Raw genomic sequence first — 6,000 nt, 5'->3', positions numbered from 1 at the left:
TGTTAAAAACCAAAACAATTTACTTTAAAATTCTGGGAGACTAAAAATGTATAAGTTACAAATGCTATAAGTTACAATTTACTTTAAAAAGCTATAAGTTACTAAAAAGGTATATTTTATACTACTATAAGTTACAATTTACTTTAAAATTCTGGGACCATTTCTACAGGTTTTCCTAAATTGAGAAAGAAGCTGCCAATAAGTTCTAACAATACCGAGACAAAAGCATAGTGATAAATTAATTAAATGCCCAATTCACATTAAAGTGCAATGGAAAGATTGAAAAATACTCACCACCTATTGTTCTTGGTCATTTCATCATGTTACTTAACATTATAGGATAATTGCAGAAACCTCCTTTGAGGTTTTTGACACCAGCATTCACCTTCTCTATGATTTCTAAAATTGCACTAACCTCCCCTAGAAGGAAATTGGACCTATTACTAACAATAAATTGTATGATTTACTTTTATACCCTAACTAATTGCAGACACTTAATGAAAGGATTTTAGAAAAGAAAAATAAATTTTTGTCAACAAATTGAGTGACTAATTAAACTAAATTCCTTGCAAGTTTTGGCATCATTAGCCATTGTAAGCAAACCTAAGGAATGGTGCCAATTGAGGGGAGAAAACGGCGTAAATGTTTCTATATTATGCTTTTCAAACCAGTCAATTTAAGTCTAATTTTATACAACTGCAGAGAGGAAGGCCAGTAAGCAATTCTAGAGGTTCTACTAAAGTAAGTATAAAGAGAACTTGCACAAATATATCTGCTCAAGTCATTTCTATTTCCAAACCTCTTCCAGTTCAACCTATTACTACTTCGCAAGTTGCTACATCTCTTTCCATTAATACAATTATAATCCTATAATCTGGAAATATCAACAACAGCAGTAGTTTTAATACGTGGTTTTAATGCACTTACTGCAGTTTTCATTTACTAAAAATAAGTTTATCTTATTAGTAGGCACTTCTAATTACTTGTAACTAGACTTATCTCATACTCAATAACTTTTAGTGATGCTTAAGTATGCTGTTAATTAGCTGATTATTCAGTGATATATATCTTTTTTGTATATGATTGGTGCTGACAACATAAGCAGGTGTGTTACTCCCAGAAATAGCTATTCATATTACTAATAGAGAATTTTAAAAGTGATGTGTATTATTTATAAACTTTGCTGCAAGAACCTGGATATATAATCATTTAACTAGCCGTTAGTATCCACCGTTGCTTCATGTATTCTTGGTAAACTTTATTCAATTGAACTTACACCCCTTGAATTTTGTTAATTCTTAATAGTTTTTCATATTTTGTCATTCCTCTATTAATATAACTTGGAAAGCAGCATGAAAGGCAAATTTGGTATAAATATCTCATCTCACTCCTTAAAAAAAATTTTTAATGTTAACTTTCCTGCCATGGACTGAATTTGCAACACAAACCTTAAGTTCAAGGGTGGTAAGTGCTATTTTCTAAACTATAAGGGAGGTGAGTGCTAATATCAGAAATCTTAGGGGAGGTTTCTGCAATTGTCCCTAAAATTATATCATAAGAGGGCACCCACAAAAATGTTTGTCTAGTTTTTGACACTAGTGCCTGACAGTTCTACACTTTACCTAGTTACTTACGTTTGGATAGCAAATTTTTTCAAAAATTTTTTTTGTATGCATCAGAAACACATTTCCTAATCCATCTCTTTATATTCTCAATCGTTTTTTTAACTTATATACATCACATCACAAAAAGTGCTATAATGATTATTTTAAATAATTATTTAGAATAATACTCTATCCAAACAAAGTCCAAGGTTGTGGAAAATATCTCAATGATTTGTCGGAGTTGTGAATAGGTCCTCCTCCCCCACCCCGAACAACACAAACCAATGTCCCCAAACCCAGCACCCACCCAAAAAAAAGGTCAACGATCAAAATGTAAAAGAGAAAAGGAAATAACAACCATAGCTGGTGACTTTGCAACATCAATTACTTCAGTCATTAGTCCTTGGGAAATAGACTAAAAAGTTATTTTGTAGGGAAAAAACTGAAAAAATAACCGCTGGTTCACTTATCAAAAACATGGAGTGGACTTAGGGGGTGCTTGGTTCATGCTCTGGAATTGGAATAGAATACAGAATGAATTATAAAAATCAGTATGCGTATAAGCTCCTGGTATCATTGAAATCACTACTGCTTGCTACAATTTTTAGTGGAATGGGTATCAAAATTATTATTGCATTTTGCCCTATTTTTTTTTTTTGTTGGGTTCAATCATACTGGCCTTTAGCAGCAATCGCCAGCCATCGTCAGACCATCCCCAATCAAGACCTTTTTTTTTTTAAATTTTTTGTTCAGACATAACTCATATGATGAAGCAACGCCACCTTTTCTTTTTTCTTGTCAATTGATACAATCCAAATTCAGAACTTGTCAATGGCTTGCAAACAGATTTTTTGAACTTTGAGTGGAGTGACTGTGAGAACCCGTAATTTTTCCATTTTTAGGTTTTATTCGGGTTAATGGCTTGTTTTCTGCATTTTCTTTATTAGGAAAATTTTCTAGATAATTTTTATGAGTAAATATAGTTTTTAGATGATTTTTCTAGTATCGAATAGGTTTTGAGAAATTAAGAGTGTATACCGGACGTGGGACCCACTAGTGTGAAAAGTTCGGAAAAATTCGGTCAACTAGGTTAAGTTTTGGATACTGGATTTAATTTACCGGGTGTTAAGAGAGAAGTAGAGGATGCTAAGTGAATTGGTATAAGAGAGACAAAAGTTAGGCAAGCATTAATGAAGGTGACAAGTGTCACCATGGGATTTGGTTTTAAGTAAGACCACTATTCACCTTTTGTCCAATTGACCAAATAAATCACAAAAATCACCAAAAATTCACCATTTTTCTCTTCATCTTGGCCGGCCCTCTCTCTCAAGAAGAAAGAAAGAAACTCTCCAAGTTCTTGATTCCATCTTGTTCCAAATCATCAAAACAACCACTTAATCTTACTTTTGTTCCATAGAAAACCTTAAGTGAGTGTTTGTGTGGGGTTTGGTGGAGTTGTTTGGGAAGCTAAGAGGACTTGTTGCTCTCTCTCTCTTGTTTCTAAGGTGAGTTATGAAGAACCACTCTCCTCCCTCTAATGATGCTTAATTTATGCTTAGTGGTGGTATAAGATGCAACTTTATGGATTATATTGTGATTTTTGGTTAAATTGATGAAGTTTTGTAATTATTGGGGATTTTTCTGTTTTAATATGAATATGATTGTGTGGCTATGTATGATGATTGGAAATGGTGTGTAAGGGACCTAGGAGGTGGAAAAAGTGGATAATTGCAAGCAATTTCTGTTTTGGAAGAAATTTTGGAAAGTTAGGGTTTATGAAATTACATTCTGCCCGGTTTTGTAGCTCATAGTTAGAGGCCGAATTGGCCTTGGCTTAAAACATAAAAGTTGTAGGGAATGATATTTTAGAGGTGCCTGCAAAATTTCAAGTCAATCGGAGTAGCGTAACTTGAGAAAAGTCGAAATTACCCTTTCTGTCCTGGTTTTACCCAAATTTGAGAATTGCTTCTATCATGGGTTGTTTTGGTTAGCAATGCTTCCGAATTGGTTGTTGAGGTCTTCTGATGAAATGTAGCCCTGTTTCTAAGCTTTCGGATGGCTTTGGAATTTCTGGATTTGGACTTAGGTAGGCTGATTTATGATGTTTACACCAGAATGTGTTTTGTGAATCTGTTTTTCCGGTTCTGGTGTAGTATCTTGCATTTTTTACCTAGTTACACTCGAAACTGGGTTGAGTGACCTTCTGTAATATTGTAACCCTATCTCTTAGTTTCGAAACGGTGAGTCTTGCACCTTCATCCGATAATCGTAGTGCCTTTGGTGCCATTACCGCAAAATGAGGTCGAAAACTATTTTTTTCAGGGTTAAATCTAGTTTCATTTCCGGATTTTCTGGTTTCCCCTAATGCTTGTATATGCTTATGGAACCCTATTTTGGGAATATTTGGCATTGGTTTATGACTCGTTATCGAGTTTCATTGTACTTGTTTGCATGTTTTAGGGCGTGACGGTGGTTCACGACGTTCTTTTGACGGAAGTGCATGAAACACCATTTGCAAGCTTGGTGAGTGTACTACTCACTTGTCTGTTACTATATGGCTTTGATACTTGAACTTGACGCGTTGACTGTTAATTGATTGAAGTGAGAGCGTACTTTATCACTCTCACTTATTGTTTATCATGTTATTGGAATGTTACATGAAATGTTACATGAAATGAAAGTACTTGACTTGGTGTCGATTGGACGAGTATCCAACGACTACAATTGTTATCATTGAGCTCAACCCCATTGGTAGTTGATTGAATCAAGCCGGCGAGGGATTGGTCGTGCCAATTAATGATTCTTGGGGAAATGTTATATGGAATCTTGTAGTATGAGAGACTCTCAATTCCGGTATACTCGAGTAATACCACAGTGCAAGTGTTTGGAGTTCAGGCCCGGTAAGGGTATGTTGGGTGGAAGGAATGGAAGTAAAGTGGAGTCTACAGTTGGTTACTCTTAAACATTGACGGAGGGTCAATGAGTTTCGATCAAGAATGCAAACGAGGAAAAGGGCTTTTGAGAGCCGCCCGTATCCTTTTATCACCACCATTAATGTGTGCCTTTATTTACTTTCGATGTATTGAAATGAAAAGCTTGATGCTTATATGAACTTGGTTGCTTGAGTAATATTATCTCACTGGGCAATTAGCTCACCCTATTCCTTTTATTTTCCTTACAGGAAAATAAATGCTTTTGGACTGCAATTGATTGATATTTGGTTGCCGAATTGAGCTAGTTGGACATATCTTTTGTATAGCTCATTTATTGAAACCCTAAATGTACTTTTGGGACCGTTTCTCTTTTGATTTGGCAAACCAGACATGTATCCACTTTTGAATACTTTGTATGCCACTTTGGCTTGTAAATGCTAAGTTTCAAGATGTGAATGTTTGCTTGATATTTGGTTGGGTTCTGACGGGTCGGTTACTATTCATGGCCGACTCCGGATTTCATTTTTTTTTATTTTGACATTTTGACTTGTTTACGCACGTCTGTAAGTTTCGGAACGCAATAGATCACTCTAAACTGTACCGTTAGTCCTGGCGAGAGTTGGGCAGGCAATCCGCTAACCCTTTTGGTTCGCCTTAGGGGAAGGTGGGGCTGTCACAGTGACACCAGACTCAAGTTGACGTGGTTTCCTTCTCAAGTTGCAGCTGAATTCCTTTGAGATTGCGGCTGTAAATTTTGGTACTGATTCAAACTCAGAGGTGAGGTTGTGCAGGAACTTGTTGTGATGGATGAAATTTCGGAGGTCTAGCGTTTGGATTATGAGGGAGAGAAAGGAGTGACACTAGTGAGAGGGAAGTTTTTGAGATGTTGAGTGATGGCAACAAGAAAAATTTTTAGATGCCATGGAGGAGGAGACAAGTGGTGGGAGGTGATGGGGAAGACTAGAAGGAGGATGACGGGATGAAGGTGAAGGGGTGAGTGGATAAAAGAAATGTTTTATAAAAATTATCTTGGAATCAAATATAGGAATTAATAAAATCCACCAAATCACTCAGGAACGGAGAGTTGCTAACTTTTTAGAACTCATTCCAAAATCTACAATCTCACACCTATTATCCAAGCATTTAAAATGGACATCATTCCAAATCTTGAATCCCATACCCTCAAACCAAGCACCCCCTTAGTAATCAGGTTTGGCATGTAGTGATAAGTGATTGAGTGCTTTCTTAGCATTTACGCTTGTGAAATTGCCAATATAGTCACTCGGAGTGCCACAAGTTTTCTAGCACTTAAAAACTTCAGACATTTTAAGTGTCAAAATGTCTTGTTTATGAAAAATATACAAAATTTAAGTGGTGAAAGTTTGAGGAGTTTCTTTATTATTATTCCCTTTTCTTGAGAGTACAATATACAATCAACTGGAGTTAGAAGTGAAATCGACCTT

This window comes from Coffea arabica, chromosome 1e (assembly GCF_036785885.1).
Source record: "Coffea arabica cultivar ET-39 chromosome 1e, Coffea Arabica ET-39 HiFi, whole genome shotgun sequence".
Lineage (NCBI taxonomy): Eukaryota > Viridiplantae > Streptophyta > Magnoliopsida > Gentianales > Rubiaceae > Coffea > Coffea arabica.
The sequence above is the reverse complement of the archived record's forward strand: the minus strand, read 5'-3'. Positions refer to the sequence as shown.